The 24,510-nt window shown below is 46.6% G+C and overlaps 1 protein-coding gene across 8 annotated transcripts in view; it reads right to left on the bottom strand.

Annotated features, from left to right (window-relative positions):
• The window catches only part of ARHGEF10L (Rho guanine nucleotide exchange factor 10 like), a 972,373-nt gene that overhangs the window by 435,083 nt on the left and 512,780 nt on the right, over positions 1 to 24,510 (bottom strand). The window contains exon 1 of one of the 8 annotated variants that reach the window (XM_069610315.1): positions 4,809 to 5,422. The exons of the other annotated variants lie outside the window; for them this stretch is intronic. The gene's annotated coding sequence lies outside the window, so the exon portion shown is untranslated. Of the gene's footprint in view, positions 1 to 4,808; positions 5,423 to 24,510 lie in introns of those variants that run through there. 8 annotated transcript variants of the gene reach the window in all.

Here is a 24,510-nt window from a genome sequence, read left to right as displayed (position 1 = left end):
TGGTTGGGAACAAGTGGATGAAGAGGGCGAGTAGATAATGGGTATGAGCGTGATATCAGCAATCTTGAAATCGCAAATCAATTTCAGTAACTACTGCCCCATGCCAAGGATCCTCATTTGTAGAGACACATCCAACGTTCTTCTGCTGATGACAATCGGGGTTACCACCCAATTTATTTACTACTCAATGAGTTAACTTCGAAAGGATGAAGGGTTTAGCCAGCCCTGCTCGATTTGAATCTGTGTCCTTCCGGCTGAACAGATGCTTGGGTTGAGCCCTTAACTTGCTGAGATTTGACAGCAACCGTTGTTACTGCGAGCTTGGATTTGGAGTATTTCTGCCTGGGATGAGTAATGGCCGGCAGTCTTAGCCATCTTGTGTTGAAGATGAATAACTCTTCTGTGAGATCTTCAGGAATCTACTCCTACCCAGAATGCGCGCAGTTACTATGGTTTTCTTTTTTTTGCTCTTCTGTTGTTTTTAACAAACATCTAAATTCTTTAGATTCCCAACAGGTGAAGAATGAAAGCACTCTGGATTGGTGGATCAACTTGCACTTCATCAATGTTAATTTACCCCAAAATAGCCAGAGCTCAGTGCCATGAAGTTATTCCGGAATCTTAGTGGCCAATTGATAAAAAACGAAACCATGAGTTACAGAAACCAAAAAAGCACAACAAAAAACAAAAGAAAGAAGCAAAACTGAGGATTTCCGAAGCTGGTTGCAAATTTGCCAAATGTGTGGACATCATTTTATGGAAACATTTATAAGTTAAGGTGGCCCACCGATGCAACATGCTCCTTCTGTCTATCACCAATAGGCTCCATGGCTGCCACCAATTCCTTTGCATCTAAATGTCTCAAGGAGTCCACCTATCCTAGCATTGAACTGCATGACACAGAAATAAAATCACACGATCAAAATAGTGCTTTTTTTATTTTTTTATTGGAATTATCAAATCACAGAGGTATTCTGGAATGACAGTGTACAAATGAAGCAGAGGCACATCCAAAAAATGAATATACTTTGCTGGTTGTTAGTGGCAAGTGGAAAAACTGCTGGTGCACATTTGGACCCAATTCACATAGAAGAAAATGTCAATGTGCTTCTACCTACACCAAAGAAAAAAAAACAACAAAAAACTTTTTTCCAAAATAGATGGGACCTGCTTGCACCTCTGGACCCATCTATTTGCATGTGCAAAGTGTGTTAGAGAAATGTCCTGTTTTTTTTTTTTTAAAACATGTTCGCCTGGAAGGGTTCACATTCCTCTAAGTTTGATACCACTTTCGACAAAAAAATCATATTTCTTCCACCCCCCAACCCCGTCCAATAGCGTGTTTGCATTGCAGGGATATGAACACATGCACACTTTTTTGGTAACTGGGAAGAGTTTGAAGCATGCGACACTTGCGACGGCCGCATGAGATGCTTTGTGAATGACAAAGCAATCACAAAATGTGTGGTCATGCTCCAAATTCTGGCCGCAAAAGGCAATAACCAGGCCCAATATCTGTAAGGATGAAGGCAGTGCAATATTCAGGTTTGATTTTGTAGAAAGAAATATTGCAGCAGGTTAGATAGAAGTGGGTCATTGCAGGAAAATGAAAGACGGGGCTGGCATATATGTGCCATAGCACCCTGCTACATAAATGATGGTAGTCAATACACCTGGCACGCTCAAGAAATGATATTTCAAGTGGTTTATTTGGGAACCGCTACAGTGCGGGCCAATATAACAATGTAGAAGGCATGGGGTGCAACTCAATGTGTCAGTATAGTGTTGTGGTTTACAAGAAAAAATTGATAGATAGTTAAACATTCTCAAACGTCTCTCTGCATATAGACAGTATTCCCCTCGCCAGATGTGAACATGGTGTGCCAAAAGAGGCAAATAAAGCAAAGGTGCTACAGTTTTGAGATGGTATTTGCCAACTCTAGTCGCTGGGTGTGTCCCTTAGGCTCACTCTCATGAGTAGCTTTGTGAGTTTTAGGGGGTCACAAACATTTCTTTTTCTTTTTGTAGAACGGGTTTGGCAAGTCAGAGGGGGCAACCAATTTGAAAGCGAGGTGCGCCGACTTAGTTTCTTCCAGAAAGTCCCTCGACAGATCATTGTGACTGTCCATGCAAGGGAATAAGGTCGTTGGGAAGAGGTTGTGTGAAAACAAACATTGCATGGCCTGGAGTTTTAGGCAGGCTGAGTGTGTGGCCAACTTCTCTATCCAGAGACCTTAACCCCTTGAAGTCTCGGCCTCTAGACTTCCGCGCACACTCCTACTAATCCATCCACCAAATCAGTTCTTGCACATTTTCGAGGTCTCTCTTCCAGCTCCTGCTTATTCCACAACCACCTTTCATCACTTTCAACAGCGCCCCCTCCTCTATTCACCATTGGGCGCTCCTCACTCGCAAGATTACTTTGTTCCTGTCTCCATCGCCATCACTTTATTCACCCCCTGGAGAACACCCACCTTCCAATGAACAGCTCTCTCATCCTCTTCACCCCTCTGGACACCACCATCTTGTTTCATCATCTACCCGCTGATTCTTCACCTCTTTCAGTCCCCATCACCTTGCACCCAGTTTCTCTAGAGGTTATCTGCACACCTACCACTAGTACACCCCTTTGGGAACTCGGATTTCCCATGCCTGCCCCCTACTGATGTTCAATCTTGGTGTACCTAGCTCCCGGACATGCTCCCCTGACCAAATCCACCAACCTCCTCCTGATCAATTTCCCTTTCCACCTCGGGTAAGCCCCACTAATGTTCACTTATCTACTCACATTCCTCTTGGTAATAACCTCGCTCCAACCCCTGATGTTCCCTAGCTTTTCCCATCTCTCCTTTGCTTCTTACCTTCAGCTTCCACTCGTTCAAACTCTTGGGCTCCAGCCTCTGAACTTCTGCTTCTGTTACAATCCTTTTGCTCCTCCCACCAATGAGCTCCAAAACAGCTCTGTCTCCAAACACCCTCCATTACAGACTGAGTTTGAAGGTTTTTAAAAGGCTTTGGCACATCCCTATAGTCTCTTTCTTGTGAGGTGTCTTAGCTGGGATTGAATCAGCTCCCGGGCTCTACCCTGGAGGATGATTTCCGGCACTGGTGTGGGATTGGCTTGCCCCTCCACTTGGCCAGCCCTCTCTCAGTCTGCCACACTCTTTGCCACCTCGTTGACATGCCTTCCCACCTTCTCTTAGGCAAGGGAACTCCAGTGTGCCTCTTCAAGCAGGTGGAATTGGGATTGGCTGATGGGCCCCCGGACAGTTCCGATATGAGACTTGAGGGCTGGATGTTTCCTCCTGCGTATTCCTCTCTCTGGTGGTCACACCCTAACCCTGCCCATATGGTAGTAGTAAAATAATACATTAAGTGCACGCACTACCGGGTAAACCAGTTTCAAGGCCCTGTAGAAAAAACATACAATCCAATACAGTAAACGATGTACACAAACAAGACAATTCAGCCGCTCCTGCGAGTCCATCTGCTTTATGGAGCATACAAAGAGTAAAAATGATGTTTTAATCGGATCTTGTGGCACACTTTCTAACATGGATCCCCAGGTGGATTCCCCTAGCTTAACTGTATGTGAGCAGAGGCCCTGGGGCATGGAAGATTGTCATGTTTTACGTCCGAATTCAGATCCCTTTCTTTCACAATGTAGAGTTATATTGCAATTCTTGCACCCACACAAGGTCAGCAGAAAGTGCAGTTGCTGCTGGTTCTGTCAGATTGCTATTCTTCAACTCTCTTTAAGGGCAGAAGTTTTGAGTGCAGTGGTCGAGGTGAGCGAGAACGGTCGGGAACAGCGTTCCACTTCTTTTATTTTTTACTGTTAACAGTTCCACTACTTTTTGCAACCATATTTTTACCATTCTGGAACTGTTCTTTGTGAAGTTAAAGCTTGTTTCTCCACTTTAACACCCAATAGCAGTTGCAGCTAAATTGAAATCTGTTTCAACTCAATTGGCGGTCAAAGAGCATGGCTGCAACTCTTGAAAATGTGTTGAACGTTGCTCCCCGTCCGGGTCACAATTCCACTACTTTTTTGGGTACACTTCTACCACTGATTGAGTGGCAATGCGATTGTTCCCTGTCCTGACACAGAGAGTAAGTACTGTGGGTGAGCACAGCAATCATCCCCCATACCACCCGCGTGCAAATCATTCACTTGGTCACCTTACTGGAGGGCCCCAGAGCAAGACAGGATACCGTCACAGTCTAGAACCAATGTGATTTTGCAAGTGGAATGCAATGCTCTACAGAGTAGTTGTCATGATGAAGTGCATGGATAAACCCACGAATGGAAATAGCTACAGAAAGGAAACCAGAATTGAGGCCACAGCAAACGTTCACAAGCAGGAACAGATGGGCAGATGCAGGAAGTGACTCCAACGTTTGCGGTCAAGTGAGAATTATGAGCACAGCGAAATAAGAACAGAGAGTGGGTTCAGAGACAAGCCACTGGGGACAAGGATTGTTGCATTCGATGTTTTATGGAAAAGCAATATCACTTTTGTCTTTTATTGGCATGAACGATCAGCGACACCGAAAAGAGCATAAAGCCATTTGCAATAAAAATTAAAGGGGGCTCCCCTGCAACAGGTGGCCGAGTTTGGGATTGAAGTGTACACCCTGCCTATTTGAAACACCATTGATCATTGCTACATTAGAGATACATTCCTATGGGATAGTTAAGTTAAACTGTGCGAAATACAGGACCCTGGGAGCGAGGAAACAAAAGATAGTCGTATTTGTGCTTTGAGCTCCAGGAAACGAACTGGAAGAAACCTTGACAGTCATACCTTGGGTGAGGAGATCAATCCTGGGGGTGCAGTCGCCAACAATCTGGAGGTCCCACACTCTAATCAGCTAGTCAATTGAGGGTTGAGAGGCAGAATTGCAGTAGTCTTCCACCGTGTCCAAAATCTTGCCAGATCCCGGATCCCGTGTAGATTACAGGAAATGGTGGTAATATGGTTTAAGTGGCGAACACACCTCAGAGTTTCAGCTGCTTTTTTCTTCTGTATTGTTTTTTTTTTACCAGCACAAGCAGAAGTTCAGCAGTGTTACGCTCACATAACATATTCAGGTCAAGACAGAAAAGCGTAAACACTCTTTGGGTTTCTCCAAAGTAAAAAAAAAATGGTTTTAACTTCAGCTGAAACTGGCTTCCACAGGTAAATGCATTGCCCCAACAGGGGTCAGATTTCCAACCTCTGGCACAAGCACAGTGTCCCCAGATGGGAACAAGAAGTCAAATGAACTCGGAGTTAGAGAATTATAGTCCAAGGAATAGCGCAGCTCCATTTGTCTGTGTGCCGTGCTCGAACCCCAAGAATCGTCGCCTTGGTTTTGTTTGAATCAAGCTTCAGCCAGGTTCATTGCATCCACCACAAAACCTCCGGACGGCACCCAGCATGTGACTGCCACTACAGGATCTGATGTGCCTAAGATGTATTTCTGTGGGCCAGCGAGAAATGGGAAGTGAAGATGAGCAGTGGGAGGGTGTAAGGGGTGCTTTAGATCCATGGCAACAGCTAAAACAGAAACCCAACATCATGCAACAAATGCATCGTACCATCACAATCCCTATAGACATCACAAACCACCTAAGAACAAAAATAGACACAGTTCAACAGACCACCGACGTAAGCCACACATCAAACAAATCCAGAACCACTAGAAACTAGAGCACCACCAACCACCACAACACTCAACCGATTCAAACCTGTAAGCGAAGAACCCTTCAACAAACAAACTAAAGACACCAAATTTGACTGATCGCCCAGTGACCCACACCAACCAGGCATCTTCAAAGAAATCCTCAACCACAGAACACTGGCATCATGCTTCCAGCTACTAATGAACCTATCCCTAAACATGGGAATAGTGCCCAGAACTTTCAAATCAGCATACCTCAAGCCTCTCCTAAAAACGTAACAGGAAATGCAGATGACCCCACCAACTATAGACCGATATTGAACCGACCCTACCCAGTGAAACTACTTGAGAACCACATTAACAAAATACTACTCAACCATGTAGAAATCAACTGAGAACTCAACCACTCCCCAGTTGCTTCAGACCCATAAGAGGAACCGAATCAGCTCTTATATCTATACAGGACAACCTAAAAATGAATGTAGACAACAGAACACGATTGGCCCTCATAGTACAAGACATATCAGCCGTCTTCGACAGAATCAGACACACAAAACTAATCCAGAGACTGGAGGAATGTGGCATACAGAACTCTGCTACAATGGCTAAAATCTGTCCTCGCCAACCAAACCGAAAGAACATACTTACCACCATTTACATTGAACACCAAAAACACCACCACAAGGATCCAGCCTCTCCTCACTACTCTTCAACATCTACATTCAAGCCCATGTACTGGCCCCGCCTACAACTACGCCGACAATGTCCAAGTCATCTTCAAGATAACTTCAACCCAAGACCATGGGAACACATCTGAAGGCATCCGCCATGATAAACAACCTGGGAATACTCATGTACAGCAGACTCTCACTCCTGCGACTAATTAGAGGCACACTTCCCTACCTCACCCTCCCACACAGAACTCGTGCAATCATATCCTTGGTATTATCGAGACTAGACTATGCAAACAGTCTCTACCTTGAAATGCCAGAATGCCTCACATAGAACTACAAGGCATCCAAAATACTGCAGCAAGACTAATCCTGAGACTAAACAGAAGAGACCACATCACACCAGCCCCGAGAAACCTAGACTGGGTTTCAGTAAGAAAAATGCAGTAGCTTCAAAACCCTCTGCATCTCCCAGTCAAAACTAATCGTTATCAACCAGGAAGAAACTTAAGATTGTGCAACAACGTCCACATCAAAAACAAAACATGAGACTAGGACATTTGCAGGAACAGCATTCTCCTGTTTGATAAACAAACTTTGGAGCTCGTTACCGAAGGAAATAAGGACAGAAGATCACCTAACCTTCAGAAAACGAATGAAAACCTGGCTATTCAATTCACCGAGACCGGCTTAAAAATGGACACGACCCACAACTCACACCCCGGACCCAAGGCAATCATGCGGCAGTACGGATCAATGAACCGACAACAAAACAACCCATAACTACTAACCATCCCCTGCTCCTGGCTCCTCTCCCGCAAACCTCTGACTTACCACACATGCCCAAAGGGCTAGCAATACTACACACAAAACACACAAGCCACACATCCACCGCAAGAACTAACAGCAGCAAACAACAAACAACTCAGACACTGGACATTACCCCTATGGACACATCAAGCCCAGTTGCACACAATCCAAGCACACTCAGAAAGCCGACACACACAGATGCCAGTTTCTCCTGATACTGCAAACATCAACAGACAAACACCACCTCTATCCTATCCCTCTTCCCTCACTGACCTAACCTACCCACTTTCTTACAGAGCCACGCAAGCGCCTGGGGACCATTCAAATGGTAGCGGGGCATAGTATAAATCAACATTTTTTCTTTTTTTATTGGATATTTGTAAGGCGCCTGTACAACAAATGGTGTACAACATAACCACATGGGTGGGGGGCTTAGATTGAGCATACCAAACAAAACAAATACCTGTGCATTGAGCTTGAGCCTCAAAGGGGGTATAAAATATCTATTGACTCCTGCATTAGGAAAGACGATCAGTTAACTGTTTTGGTTTCACAATTTGTCAAACGTACTGGAGGTTTTACCCTTGAGGGAGCCAGACGATTATACCTCGAGTATCGGGTCACTGTAGTTTTATATGGGCTGGAAAGTCAAACTATCTCCAATCTGACATGCCTCTAGAGAAATGAGGATAAATACTGGAGGAAGCTTTTGGGGATAACCACATGTGTCCCTATGGAAATTATAAGGCTGGAATTGGGATTGATCTCCTTAAAATCAGTGCTGTTGAAAAAAACAAGCCTTATTATATATTAAAACTAAGTGTAGCTCAGAGGGCCACTTATTACACTCATTGGGTTTGGAGACAGGTAGAAACAGAGGATCGTTAAAATATGATGCGTCGGTCATCAGGCTTTTTGAGTCAATTGACTGGGGCCCGGATTGGGAGGAAGATTATTACGCTTTAAAGGATGCTTTTGAGAACAAATTAGACCATTGGGACTGATGTGAAAAGTTTAGTAATCTATGCTCTTTAAAAATGTATGGATTCATATCAGAGATGGTTTACACGTATAAAAAAGCTCAACCTTATTTAACTATTTGTCCCTCCAAGAATCTTAGAAGATTTATCTTCTTGCTTCCTATAAATCGTCTGCCAGTCTGAAGTGGGAAAATGGGAAAGCACCCTCCCCCCATTCTCATCCAGACCCTGGCCTAGAGGATCACGGCCCAAGCACCCCCAGCGACAGGAGTTTGACCCATTCACTTCTTTACCTGACGACAAGGTACCATGTGTCCACGGTCCCAACAAATGAGGAGCATGCCCAATAGCATGCCCTGGTCAAGCTGACGTCTGCAGCATGGACCAGCTCGGCTAACGTAACAACCACGAAACCCAACATCGTTAGAGATGCCACAACGACATAGCCAGCTGACAAGAACACACGTGCCACCAAGCAAACTGGTCACTCACACACCAGCCTACATGAAGAACATACTCAGTGCTACGACGTAGCGGACTGGCACACTCACGGGCGTGCATCGTTGTTATTTTTCACATAGTCCTCCTACCGCACTGCAGAAACGCAAGATGCCTGAAGAGCTTGTGTATACGCTTGCCGATGCTTTGCCACCCCATCCCCATATAGATGCCATCATATATGTCTACTGCTGCTTGTTACACTCTGTCATCCTGCGACACCCACATTATGGATCATGTACCACCGCCCAGAAGCTAGTCCCGAATAGGCCGTAAGCAAGAGTCCCCAGGCAGCAGCCTCCCTGACGAAATCCTCCCAAGGCGAAAAGCAAAGCGCTGACCACGCAGAACGAGCCCTAACGAGAGCTCACCGCTAAGGCCGCGATGTTGCAACCACATGCCGTGCCCTCAGTGCCAAGGTTACACCTGCTACCGCCAAGCACCCCTCAGATCCGAAATACAAATCAAATGCTCATAATTTTGCTCCCGCTACGGTCTCTCCACACATGACCAAGCAGAACTGACAAAATGCCAAGCTCAGGAGACAGAAAATCGCTGCAGTCTCAGGTCTGGGACACAGGGTGCAACAACAAAGCGACAAGTTGGACACCCACAGCGGTGGGAAAGGTATGATCACCAGCCACTAGCCAAACCTATCCATTGTCCACCATTTACACAGTTACACATTGTTGCCAATACCAGGTACATCGCGAGCTGGGATCGGCGATTGTCCAAGGCTTGGGGGCTTGCGAGGGGACCAATCAGACTACAAGGGGCACTTCACTGATGCCATTTCAGCTAGCCAATCACCAAGTGTCCCCTTGTAACCAATTTGTTGTAACAACTTTTAGGGACAACCCAAGTGTACCACCCGACCCGTCCTTATCCACTAATATTCCTTCATATAGGTAGCCATACTAACCCTACCACTCAGGGAGCCAACCCGAAGTGGCGATAAGTTTTGTGACAATTTTTCCCAGGTGACGCGCGTATCGCGTCATACTACAGTAAAAAGCGCCTGCGAGCCCCACTAATGACGAGAGCGTCTCCCCGGATGCATACGGGCTGAGAACAATCCCTGCCGTTATCCTTATAAACAGCAGTAATTACTTTGCTCTTGTGTGTGCTTCATACTCCTTTTGGGACACGGGAGGAGTTGGGGCCTCCCCAACCCCGCAGGTCCGCGGCCAGCTCTGCCAGCCCCTGGGAAATCACCCCGACAAGTTGGAGGCACTGCTGAGATCTGTTTGAGGTCTACCTAACCCAAGTACATCACTACCAGGCCTCTTGCAACGAGGCAGCCCGGCAGCGAAGCCCCCTCTGCCGTTGCCCCCTTTTGAGGACTGCAGGACCATCGCGGAACTGCAAGAAGACAAGACAGCGCAATCCAGATATTGGCCCTCAGGAGCCAACTTGAGAAGTATCCCGCCCGTGGTTGGCGAATGTCCACACGCGGTCCAGACATGGGGAGGTGACAAGCTGCTTTGGAGGGGTGCCCGCGGTCGAGTGACCCCGGCTCGCGAGGACTTGGTGAGTATAGCACACCCAACCACACGTAATGTTGTACGGGAGGGGGGGGGTGTGTAAAGAGGGAGGCAGGTGGTTGTAGCAGTGTGTGGAAATAGATTTTTGACTAATCAGCAGCGACTGAGGTGTAGCGGGACAGGCACGAGGGCCGTCTCCTACAGCGTCACGCAGCGAGTTGGGTGGGGCCCTAGGCACCCACGTATGACTGTTGAAGGGCGTGGATTGGTTTGAGATCACGGACACCTGTGTAAGAGGGGGGTGTGGCTTTCCTATGAGTTGACGTTGTAGATCAATGAATAGATGAGGATCCCTACTAATTGAGTATTGAAGCTTGTTAAGCAGATGATGTTTTCCCGCAGGGGGTAGCTAGGTTGTTTACCAAGCGCGGAAGATAATTGGCTGGTTAAGCTCCTCGGGAGAGGGGGCGCATCACACGCGAGGGGACGCAGTGTGCAGTCCGATTATAAAAGTTTATTGTTGATTACCTTGCTCGATGCGGCGAGAAGACAGCTGTGGGGTTAATGGGGGACAAAAGTGTGAGAAATAGCGTGCATTTGTAAGGTTTTGGAGATTGTACATACTTACAGGATCTCGTAGAGGTTGAGGACGTCATCTATAAAGCTTGTATAGGACACTGCGACCATCCCCCGTCAATTCGGGGGGTGGTCAAGAATTGGGGCAACAAAGGGGGAGTGCAAAAAGGGGGAAAGGCGGCCGTGTACAGAGAAAGCCGGCCGCACTCGAATGGGGAAGGGCAAATGGGAGAAGCGGCCGCGCACAGAGAACGCCAGCCGCGCTCAACAAGGGGCTGCACAAGAAGGGGAGGCGGCTTGAGCAGACAGCGGGAACGGGAGAAGGAGGAGCTAAGTTGAAGGTGTGCCGAGTAAAGGAGGCGCAGGAAGATGGGGCAGCCTAGAGGCACGCCGCACAGGACACAGAGCCGCAGGGGGCTCTGTGCACCACGGCCCAAGGGGGCCATAGTCGTAAGATTGAAAAGAAGGGAATAACAAAGTATATTCGTGTAACATCAGAAGTGCTTTTCCTTTTAGCGGGCAGTCGGAAGTCCCCAGTTTACGGGGCCAGGTAAAAGGCTAACGTTGAGAAAAGATAAAAGTGTAACATGGCAATGTATTACAGGTCGGGGGCAGGAGCAGGATTGGGGTTCAGAGCAAATGCTTTAACTACACCACTCCAGCACATCTGCACGACACTGTCACCACACAAGGAGAAGATAATAAAGTATAGCATTGAGTGGACACAAGGAACGGACAATAAAGTAGGAGTACCGTGGCCACCCAAAGGCAGCTTCGATACGTTTATCCAACGCTGTCTGCTAACATAGCTCCACAACACGTACAAGGGGAAGAAATTGGCAAACTACTTAGACGTTTTTAACCTTTGGAAGATGTTCCAGGGAACCAGACCAGGAGACCCGGGTAGGTTTACAGTATAGGAGATAAAGGAGGAGAAGGGGATAAGGGAGGAAAAAACAATAAAGAAGAGAAGGTGAAAGGAGGGGGTGGGGGTAAGGAAACAAAGAACCAACCCAGCGCTGAAGAAAGTGAGGGGGAAACAGAAGGATCATTTAGGGTAGCAGAGGTAAAAGTTAAAAAAGAAGGGGGAGAGGACGTGATAATAGCCAAGGTAGTGAAGGAGGAGGAAGGGGGGGTTGTACCCAATAACAGAATTTAGAGAAGCAGCGCAGCAGCAACTAACGGCTGCTGAGGGAAACTCCAACCCCGCGTGCAGCCCCCCACCATACGCACCCGCAGACGATTGTCAAAAAAGAGTGGGGGCGGCGGGTACGGTAGATTCCACCACAACACCGATAGGAACGGAGAGCGATAAGAGCGCCCTGGGGAATTTTGCAAACATAGGGCAAGATGAGTGGGTAGCGGCACAGGTACTTCTGAAGCTACGGGGAACACTAACAAAGGAAGAGGAGGACACAGTGAGAAAGGTAAATAAGGAAGAGAAGGACGACACACAAAAGGACGAGGAGGTAAGTAAAGAGGGAGAAGGACGACTTTCACAAGAGGAGGAAGAGATACTGGAGGAAAGGTTGGCGAAATTGAGGAACGTATGAAGCGCACTGATCAGACAGTTCGAGAAGGAGACATGGAAGAGACAGGATGAAAAGAAGGCACATAAGCAAGCAGTGGTGAGAATGAAGGAACAGGCAGAGGAGAGGAAAAAGGAAGAAGAGCACATAAGAGCTATAGCAGAGAGAATGGCACGCGCAGAGAACAAGGAGATGAGAAGGAAGGGGGAGGAGGGGGAAGAGAATAATAGAGAAATGGGACTGTGGAAAAGAGATTATATCTGAAAGCTCACGAAAGTATGAAGAATGTAAGGTTATAGAAAGCATATTAAAAAGGGAAGGGAGAAGATAGGGAAGAAAGGAAGAAGAGGACCGAATACTAGAAAGGGTCAGTGTGGAGGTATTGAAAGAGCTCCACAGGAAATGAGTGGAAATAGGTGGATAAGTAGTGGAGAAGAAGGAAGAGAAGAGAGGAGATAGGAGGATGGAGTGTGGAGCAAGGAAGTACACGCGCCAGGACAAGGAGGTGGCATCTACATCAACGCAGGGGGTTGAGGTTGAAGGAGGTGAATACGTAGATGTGGATTTAATAGATTTAAGGACAGTAACCGTAGGAGGGAAACGCACAGAGTGGGGATTGACATTTCCAGACGGATTTTGCAGCGAGGAAGAGGACGGTTCGAGCACAAGTGGAAAAGATGGCAATAGGGAAAGTTTAGACAAACTGTACAGAATGCGCACTAACTGCGAGTCACAATGGGCATGCGAGAGGCGGGGACAACAAGGCGCGGGAGAAAGAAAGGTGAGGGAGGCAGGAAAGAAAACGCTGCACTCACTAACATCCAAGCCTGCACCAACACCACACCCGCTGACACCGACCCCCGTGCACACTCCATATGTTGGCAGACTTAGGGACCTACCAGGACGCAGGCAGGAAGAACGAGCAAACTCACCACCGATAGGACAAAAAGGTAATAAGAGGGGAAGGAATGACATAGGAGGCGAAAGGATAAACTCTTGTAACATTGATAGTATTGAAGAGTTACCAGATATGGAGGAAGATGATGAACATACTAACATAACCACACATAGGCGGTTGAAGGGAGATGAGAGGGAGTACAATCTAATGCCGCTACTAGAGAGTGGAGGAGCCAGACCACAATATATCCCCTGGAAACATGCCAATAAGGAAAATATAAAATGCAGGCTTCCGTCGCTGAGTGCTGGGAAGTGGATAAATGAGATGGAAAAACAAACTGCGGGGCAAACGCTAGCGGTGGGAGATGCGAAGGGCCTCCTGATTTCAATACTGGGGGATGCTGCTGATGACATTTGGAAAAGGGCAGGATTCCCCGGGGTAACAATAAACGACACAGCACATGATGGGGCTCCATTTGCCAACTGCAGACATGCGCTCTGGCAGGCATTGAGGGTCCAATATCGAGACATATCACATATAGGAGCAATAACATCATGCAAGATGCGTGAGAATGAAGATCCTGTTGATTACATCCAGGAGATTCAAGAGAAGTGGCGCTTGGAAACGCGGGAACAATGGGATAAAACACCAGCAATTTTCTACCACATACTAGTACAGGGGCTCCCGGAGCAAGTACAACAACAATTGAAGTTGGTGGGAATGGAAGCCAAAGCATGGCCAGAAATACAACTGACAATAGTGCACTACTGTAGGATGTGGCAGGAAAAGATGAAACAAAAGGAGGAAGATAGGAAGGTAGAAGAAGCGAAATTGGTCCAAAAGAATTTATCAAAATATGCCATGGAGGGAGCACTGATAACAGCACCCAACCCCACACAGGACACATGAACGCAAAACACAACACAACAACAGGCATCACCAATGCAGCAAGCACAAGTAATGACACAACAAATGCGTCCACCCCCACCATACACGGGATGGGGCTATATGCAAACGGGAAATGGATACTGGAATAACTACAGAGGGAGGGGTGGACAGATGAGAGGGAGAGGATATGGCCCACCCGCAAAACAACAAGGGGGAGGGTTCAGGGGTCACAGTCAACAAGGACAACAGGGGTACCAAGACAACATGGGGGGACTCCAATGGCAAGCACAGGAACCACCGACATGCTGGATATGTGGATTAGTAGGACACATGTCACGTACATGTAGGATGAGGCCTGCACAGGTGGCTTGGGGAGAGCAAGGGCCTATGGTGGAACAACAAGGTTACCCACAACAGCAGGGGACACAGCAACAATTACCGCCACAACAAACACCGATGCAACAACAACAGAAACAACATCAGGTACTGCAACCACAACAGCAGGCCCACACCATGCAGCAGCTCACACAAATACAGGACAATGCAATAACATCCACTGACACACCTGTAGCACAGACACAGCTAGGGAAGGTGACGATACTGGGTCACAACCCATACACGGGGAACGGACAGTCACTGTACCCACAATAGGACAGCCCACAGATGTCCTTGATGTGTCCCATCCTATCTGTAACACCTAACCCTGCGGAGGAGCCATACATACAGGTGACGATAGGTGACAAAAAATGTTCCTTCTTAGTTGACACCGGGGCCACCAGGGCATGCATAAGGGAGTGACAGTTTCAACTGTCAGGCGAGGCCATGAACACTCAAGGATTTTCTGGGTCTCGAGGGTTGGTTCCATTTACTGATAACATCTTCCTACAGGTAGGTGATCATGATATGTCCCTCCCACTGCTATGCTCAACAAAGTCACCAGTAAACATACTAGGTAGGGACATCATGAGCAGACTGAATATGAATCTCTCTTTTACTGACAAGGGAATAATATGCTCCACACCAGGCATAAACATGCTCACAGCACGACAAATACTACAGGCTTATTGCAGCAAAACAGTAGCCAAAGCAGAACCAATAGACGGAGAACTATTCCAATATGGACAGACATGGCAATAGCATAGCTACCAGGGATTGAAGGAAACATTTGGAGGAGGCCAGCAACTTACCTTTTTAGGCCTGAGAAACCAGCCAGTGAAAGGGAGGGGACAAGGACGTCACTGAGCATTGAGAGAATTGTAGCAACACAGGACTACATTGCAGTACACGCCCAAGATAGTGAAGGGAGAGCATGGAGAGCGATAATAGCACTGGCAGAGGGGTGCCGACTGACACAGGTATCTGATGAAGAGCTCTTCTCAGACAATAATGGTGAGGGGGTGGTGGTGTTTGAGATGAGTGTTGACATCTGGGTGACGGTGACATACAGAGACGTAGCGCAGAAGATGGCACTGGCGGTAGAGGCACCAGCTACTACCCCTGCACCATTTTTAGAGGAGGATTTGGCTACATTACCTGCATCTCTATGGACCACCAGTCCATATGACGTGGGCTGTATAAAGAGCATTGGAGGGGTGAAAATAAAGTTGAAGAAAGGAGCTATATTGCCAAGAGTAAAGCAATACCCCCTATCAAAAGAGGCAGATGAGGGGATATATGAAACAATAACAGCACTAATAAACAGAGGCATACTAGTACCATCAGAGTCTCCATGCAACACTGCTGTGTATCCTGTGCACAAGGCTAAGGGAGGGTCTTGGCGTTTCATCCAGGATTTAAGACCCCTCAACCACATAGTGGAAGCAGAATACCCTATAGCGGCTAACCCGACCACTATACTATGTGGGATACCAGCAGAGGCGTCACGGTGTACCGTGATTGACCTAAAAAATGCATTCTTCTCAATACCTTATCACCCTGACTTACCAAACTTGACAAGTTTCACATACCGCAACACAAAATGGAAACACACCAGGTTGCCCCAGGGGTACTGCGAGTCACCATCTATCTTCAACAGGGTAATACAAATGGACTTGGGCAACAATGAAATGGAAAGCACGGTGCTGCATTATGTAGATGACATAATCATCTGCAGCACCACAGAAGGAAGAGAAGTGCAGGAGAGACTCCATCAAAATGCTCACAGTACTAGCAGAAAAGGGGTACAAAGTAGACAAGGAGAAGCTGCAGTACTGCCAAGACCAAGTGCTGTACATAGGACAGCTCATTTCACAAAATGGAAGGCACATTGCACCACAAAGGGCACAGGCCATAACCAACACACCCCAGCCACAGGCAGTGAGAGAACTGCAGCAGTTCTTGGGCCTATGCAACTACTGCAGGGCTTAGGTTTTTGACTACAGCTCGTACACAAGACCACTGCTTGAGGCACTCAAAGACGTGCAGAGGTGGGAGAAGAAGTTAAGGTGGACAACAGAAATGACAGAGGCATTCCAGGAACTAAAACATGCCATATCAACAGCACCAGTACTTGCTACTCCAAATTATGAAGCACAATTTTTCATCTTCACACATCGTAGCTCAGCAGTAATGAGGGCAGTGCTGACACAAGAAACTAGCATGGGGCACAAACCAGTAGCTTTCTACAGTGGACACCTGGACCCTGTAATGTTAGGATACTTCCCATGTGAACAGAGCCCGGCTGCCACTGCTTTTGTGGTAGAAAAATCATCATCAATAACAATGGGCTGCCCAACCACATTGTATGTGGAGCATGCTCTTTTTGCAATACTGAACAAACCAAAATCAACATTGACCACTTAGAGGGCATCAGGGTATGAAGTTATTTTGTCCAAGCCAGAATTAACAATTGTAAGGTGCAACAACGTTAACCCAGCGAGGTTCATAGCAGAGGTAGCAGAAGATGACAAATACTCATGATTGCACACAGGCCATTGACACTTACTCCAGCACATGAAAGGTTGAGGAAAACGCCCTAGAGGGAGGGGAGAGATTTCATACATTGATGGGTCTTCAACAATTGACCAAAGTGATGGGATACGCAGAACAGGAGCGGCAGTGGTGAGACTGACAACGGATTTAGCATATGTCCCAGTGAAATGCGTCCAGTTACCACAACACTACTCTGTCCCAAGCAGCAGAATTAGTGGTCCTAATTTTAGCACTAAAAGAAAGCATTGACAAAAGAGTGACCATATATTCTGATAGCGCGTACGTCACATCAACTGTATATTCAGGGTTAATAAAGTGGCAGTGAAGAGGGTTCAGAAGAGCAGACGGCACACCAGTGCAACATGACCTACTATTGGCTGAATTAATTGAAGTAATTAAAAATCCCAAAGAAGTAGCCTTGGTGAAGTGTCTGGCCCATACAAACGGGGATGATCCTATTTTCAAGGGTAACGAAACAGCAGACGCACATGCTAAACATGCTGCATATTTTGGTGAGATTTGGACCCCCCCAGAAAAAGAAAAAGATAACGGGAGGGCGGGGGCAAGACAGATGATGTTGAAGGATGGGTACACCCACATCCCTGAAAATGAAATTATGGAATTACAGGCAGCAGCACCCATGGCAGAGAAGGAGCTATGGGTAAAAAGAAGATACACAATGTCCCCCACAGATGCATTATGGTGACAAAACAATACAGGCAAAATAGTGATGCCCCTGGCTCTATTGAAAACAGCCCTGGCTCAACTACATCATCCCGCACACACAGGAAAAGAAGTGATTGCAGCAAGGATAAAGGAAGGGTGGTTCTGTCCCGAGCTAAACTCACACGTTGCAAACTTCATTAGCAATTGTCTTACTTGTCAACAATTCACGGCCGGTCACATGCTGCAAGTGATCAAAGGTGTTATACCTCGGCCGGAAGGACCCTTCCTACACCTCCATATTGACTACGTCGACATGATCAATGTATGTCAAGGATACAGGTACATGATTGTGGTAGTATGCCCATTTTGAAAGTCGATCGAGGCGGGTCCATGCTCCCATGCTGATGCCTTCAGAGCAGCAAAATTCCTAGTGAGGGAAGTTTTTCCAAGGTGGGGGGTATGCAAAGTGTTGCAGTCTGATAATGGCCCACACTTTGCTAATGAAATGTTCCAACACATCACTGCTCTCCATGGGATAAAGCACAAGTTTGCATGTTCGTACCACCCACAGGTGAATGATGTTTGTGAATACCTCAACGGCCTCCTAAAAGAAGAGATAGAACAAATTCAACAATCAACAAAGAAAAGGTGGCTGTACTGTCTCTATTTGGGTTAAGAAACAGGCCGGGGTCGGATCACCACCTAACACCCCACGAGGTGGTGACCGGACGCCAAATGCGCCTCACACTGACACCTCCATCAACGGCTATAACAGATGGTCATTCGTCCCAGACTGTTTTTGGTGATGAAATGTACGAATATGTATCTTCCTTGATTACTAGTGTAGCCTTTATCTCTCAACAGCTCGAGTGGACGTGGGGCGGGTCGAAGAATATCCAGCAAGAAGAAGGAGCAAATGAACGACAGGAACAAGCAACACAGTGGACAGTAAGTGAAGGAGATAGAGTGCTGCTATGGAACTATAACCGCTGGTGGAATAGCCATAGCCCCCGATTCACGGGGCCCCACCTGGTGGAAAAAGCAGCTCCTAGAGCAGTCAAGCTCCAAGACAAGAACGTATGGACACATTTGCATGACATCAAGCCCTACAAAGATCAGACCCGCCCTTGCATTGACGACTGGGCCAATGCAGCAGCAACAGCAACAAACGACAAAGGCAGCGAAGCCACTGACCCCTCCCAAACCCCAAACACCTGCAAGGACTCAAGTGAAGAATTGCCCATAGCCCACCCAATGGTCAAGAGATCCCAAAGTAAGAAGAACACTGCCCGGATAAGACCCGTCCAAACAAGCCCTGCCCCTACTGCCACCTAAATGAAAGGACATTGCCTAACAAACTGCCAAATTACACCACACTTGTAGACACATACATGTTCTTTTTTTTTTTTCTTTTTGTCTCGCACATGCAGGTATCACAAAGTACTGTTTATGTGTAAAAGATAAGTGCAGTAATTAAATGCTCACATTTTTTGCCCAGAGGTAAATGCTGCCCACAGATGACGATACCCCTGAAGCACTATCCCACCAATTTGTATATGCCACAAAAAGACCAAAATACTTAAAGAAAAGAAAAATAAGTGTGTATTATAACACGTTCATTTTGGCCATAGAGCAATCATTCCCACATCTCCACGAGCACTTACCAGCCCTGAGAGATAGGACATTAAGGTATGCGTCGGAACAGCTTTTTTGCCTGGGCATTAAACGATTATCTGATAGGGAGTGCTTGAGTAATAACAACTAACAAATTAATGAGCATTTTTTAGACATTTTCAGGCGGGCATCTATACCATCAAAAGTATAAAGCTGCAGGACCGCAGCAAAGGTAAGAGAAACATGCCAGTGATTAGTTATTCAATTAAAATTTATAAGCCTATTGTTCATCACTAGTTTACTTGCTGCCACTGTCTGGCAGGCATACTACGCTTCCAATGTTATGGCTGCACACCCTACTAATAAACTCCCCACCACGGCTGCGACAGGTATGGTATCAGGTGGTAAAAGTAACGCAAGTGTAAACAGGAAGAGGGTTAAACGTAGCACAGACATTGATAATAGTGGGGTAGACACATATCTTATAGAGTCCGCACACATCTCAAACAACATGCGGTACCAGTACATCTCCAAAACGGGTAGAGGGACAACTAAGGACAACTGCTATGTGTGCACACTGATCCCATACGCCGTTAGTGTATCCAGAACATTTGTGGCTACTTAAGTACCTGCAACATCAGTGGAGTGCTTGATATACCTAGCCCTGTTCCAAACAAAAGGACAATTTCAAGGCAGATTGGCAATAATAACGTGGAAGACGAGGGACTCATACCCGTATGACAATAACTTCATCAAGACGCTCTCCATGTACAACCACTACTGGCAACTAAAACAAGGGGGCTCCAGTATGTGACGGATGGACCAGAAAAAGAGGAAACAAAGGAAGTAACATTGAATTACCTACCATGTGAATGGCGTGCAAGAGAAGTTCCTGGAGTATTAGGGTGCTGGGAAAGACCACTGCTACTAATATATGGAAAGGTGTATATGAAGGAAGGGTGGACGGATGGAGTTGTGGGGAGTAATATGGTAACATTTACAAAGGCAAAGGTGGCGAAGATGGATGAAGTAAACAACAAGTGCTACGACGGATGGATTAAGAGCGCAGGACTGGTAACATGGCTGGAGAAGGACGAGGATCCAGTAACAATACTCCCACTAACTGCACCTACACTTTGTTATCAGAACAACAGAGACATTAATGTTGGAAAAAACAGCAACTGCAGAAGAATAGTAATGATTAATGAGGAGGGTGCCGGTACAGCAGTGTTAATGAATCACTATTGGGCCTGCCGAGAAAAATCATACAACAGCTTGCCGCCATCGTGGGATGGAATATGCACTATGGTACACATAAATGTACCATCCCTAGTAGTGCCACAGAAACATGTTAAAATGAGGAGCTTCCCTAAAATGGACGAAGGAAATAAGATGAAGAAAAGATCAGTGAAAATTTGAGAAGGACAGAGGAAAAACAACACGACAATATTGTCAAAGAGTAAAAAGACAAGGTGAGCCACTGACGGGGAAGTGACATTCCACTGGGACACAGACTATTTAGCAGAGCAGGCATATGCAAATGCGATGTGGCTTCAGATAACAAGATGGAAGCTAATGATGACAATAAACTCCACCGTCAATGGATTCAATGCGATAAAAGAAGAATTGAGAGCAGTACGAATGGTGGCACTCCAGAATAGATATATGCTGGATCTCCTTACAGCAATGGAAGGAGGGGTTTGTGCACAAATTAGAAGATTGTGTAGCACATTTATTCCTGCCAACAACGCAGACAATGGTACGCTTTCTGAGGCAGTATCACAACTTGCCAAGATGCACACTAACATGGAAGAGGAAGCAAAGGGTGTGAAGAGAGATGGTAGCTGGTTTTCATACCTATGGTCTTGGATGCCGTCTTGGCTGTCAGATGGGCTTAAGATAATAGCTGGATGCATCATATTGGGTATGGCCGCCCTATTAGGTGCGACATTGTGGAAAGCGAGGACAGCACATACAACTGACGAAATAATGGAAATGATTGGCATGCACGCCCTACTACCAGCAGAAGACGACAAAACACAGACATTATCATAAAAGAAAGGGAGAGATTGCGCAAGCAAATACTAGAAGCAGACATACAGCCTCCATCAGTGAAGGTGGAGAACTCGAGAAACCCGAAGAATTATGTTGGGAAGTGGGAATACTGCAAACCCGGCGGTCGATGTGTGTACATGTACTGGTCATTCGAAGACCATGTGAACCAGTATGGACACCTAGCTGGAATAACAAAGGTGTGGAGACCACGCGGATACAAGAGAGCAGATTCGACAAGTCGACCAGAGGGGGGACTGAAGTGGGAAAATGGGAAAGCACCCTCCCCCCATTCTCATCCAGACCCTGGCCTAGAGGATCACGGTCCAAGCACCCCACGTGAGAGGACTTTGACCCATTCACTTCTTTACTTGATGACAAGGTACCATGTGTCCACGTTCCCCACAAACGAGGAGCATGCCCAATAGCATGCCCTGGTGAAGCCGACGTCTGCGGCATGGACCGGCTCACCTAACGTAACAACCACGAAACCCAACATCGTTAGAGATGCCACAACTACATAGCCAGCTGACAAGAACACACGTGCCACCAAGCACACTGGTCACTCACACACCAGCCTACACAAAGAACATACTCAGTGCTATGACGTAGCAGACTGGCGCACTCACGGACGTGCATCGTTGTTATTTTTCACATAGGCCTCCTACCGTACGGCAGAAACGCAAGATGCCTGAAGAGCTCGTGTATACGCTTGCAGATGCTTTGCCACCCCATCCCCATATAGACGCCATCATATATGTCTACTGCTGCTTGTGACACTCTGTCATCCTGCAACACCCACATTATGGATCATGTACCACCGCCCAGAAGCTAGGCCCGAGAAGGCTGCAAGCAAGAGTTCCCAGGCAGGAGCCTCCCAGACGAAATCCTCCCAAGGCGAAAAGCAAAGCACTGACCACGCAGAACGAGCTCTAACGAGAGCTCACCGCCAAGGCTGCGATGTTGCAACCCACATGCCGCGCTCTCAGTGCCAAGATTACACCTGCCACCGCCAAGTGACCCTCAGAGCCGAAATACAAATCAAATGTTCATAATTCTGCTCCAGCTATGGTCTCTCCACACGTGACCAAGCTGAACTGACAAAATGCCAAGCTCAGGAGACAGAAAATCGCCGGATTCCCACGTCTGAGACATAGGGTGCAACAACAAAGCGACAAGTTGGGCACCTACAGCGGTGTGAAAGGCGTGATCACCAGCCACTAGCAAAACCTGTCCATTGTCCACCATTTACACATAGTTACACAATGTTGCCAATACCAGGTACATCGCAAGCTGGGAACGGCGATGGTCCCAGGCTTGGGGGCTCGCGGGGGGACCAATCAGAATACAAGGTGCACCTCACTGACGCCATTACAGCTAGCCAATCACCAAGTGTCCCCTTGTAACCAATTTGTTGTAACAACTTTTAGGGACAACCCAAGTGTACCACCTGACCCGTCCTTATCCACTAATATTCCTTCATATAGGTAGCCATACTAACCCTACCACTCGGGGAGCCAACCCGAAGTGGCGATAGGTTTTGTGACAATTTTTCCCAGGTGACGCGCGTATCGCGTCATACTACGGTAAAAAGGGCCTGCGAGCCCCACTAACGACAAGAGCATCTCCCCGGATGCTTACGGGCTGAGAACAATCCCTGCCATTATCCTAAGAAACAGCAGTAATTACTTTGCTCTTGTGTGTGCCTCATACTCCTTTTGGGACACAGGAGGAGTTGGGGCATCCCCAGCCCCGGAGGTCCGCGGACGGCTCTGCTGGCCCCCAGGAAATCACCCCGACAAGTCCTTTCAGTTTTGGGTCTAGCTTCAGAGATCCCATTAGGGGAGAGAACCTGCCATACGTGTTAAGAACCTACAGATTTCGGAAACGCCTAATCAAATTTTTACAAAATGCCCTATTTTAGGTCCTACGTACAAGAACTACCCAGGGAACCAAGTTCATGATATGGACTCTATTAAAGATACCTCCATTTGGAGGAGATGTCTTAATACTAGGAATAAGCACTCCGTCGAGCACTTTATAGAGTTTGGTTAGTAGCACTGGAGGGATTGCAGTAACAAGTAAACTGTGATATATGAGGTTTAGGTAATGCTGTTTAGGTGTATTATGTGCTTTGGTGTTTTATGGTGCTCAAGATGTTTTAGCTGTTGTATGTTGTAGGGCTTTTATGTGATGTTTAATGAATGTATTTTGACATGCAGATAGTTTATTGGGAATGGAGATATGTATTTGTAGCTGATTTTTAAGATTTTGCTACTTTTTTCCTTTTAATAAATTGCTTATCTGTATCATGTGTTTTAACGCGCATAATGTATTTAAGAAAGACTGTTTTATGTTCCATGTTTTATGAATTCTATACGATGTGTAACGTTTATTTAAACTATAACACATTATTAATAAATAAATAAAAATATGCACTAGGGAAAGCATAATCAAAACTTGGAGAGTCACTTATTTGCCTTGGGCAGTCAGGAAACTGGGTGGATTCCAGAAATGTTTGCCCTGAACTCAACAGTGTGACCAGGACCAGGTGGGGTCCTGTGAATCGATAATCCCAAAAGCACTATAGTGCGCTCAACCATATCAGAATGTGGAATACTCAGACTAGGCGAGAATCCAAGAAATATTTTGTACGCCATACAGAAACAAACTTGGGTTTTTCAGTGGGCATGGCAAAGGCACTTGTCAGGCACTGCCATAGTGGTATTATCTGGACATCAATGGTAGCAGGTAAGAAAATGGTGCGAGTACCTGGGCATCTAACAGCAGTGCCTGTCAAATGCCTAATACTTATACACAAGTCAAAACTGTTGGCTTTGCCAATGCTAGTTTTTAACAGGGCTTCAGTGAAGGACACGCTTAGTGGTTATAAATAGAGGGGCTAAAGAAACACCTGGTAAAGACATTTTTATTACACCAGTAAAGTGTTTACAGCTCCAATTATGTAACTGGCCCTCATTACAAGTTTGATGGTCCGGAATCCGGTTTTACCGTTAAGGTGGCAACACCGTTTCCGCGACCGCAAGTATGTGGAAGTAAGGTGTGATTACGGTTTGTCGCTCGTGTGCCCCAGACCATTGTGGAAACTGTGTCACCACCCTAATGCAAAACACCCACGGAGACGGATGCACCGGGTGCAATGGTAGCGGTACATCCGTTTCTGCCACGTTCATGCTGGATACGGAAATATTGGTACCAGAAACACCATGATCATGAAAACCAAAA

The sequence above is a fragment of the Ambystoma mexicanum genome, chromosome 8 (assembly GCF_040938575.1).
Source record: "Ambystoma mexicanum isolate Mex_15411 chromosome 8, UKY_AmexF1_1, whole genome shotgun sequence".
Taxonomy (NCBI): Eukaryota; Metazoa; Chordata; class Amphibia; order Caudata; family Ambystomatidae; genus Ambystoma; species Ambystoma mexicanum.
Note: the sequence above shows the minus strand (reverse complement) of the source record. Positions and strands in the feature narration are given on the sequence as shown.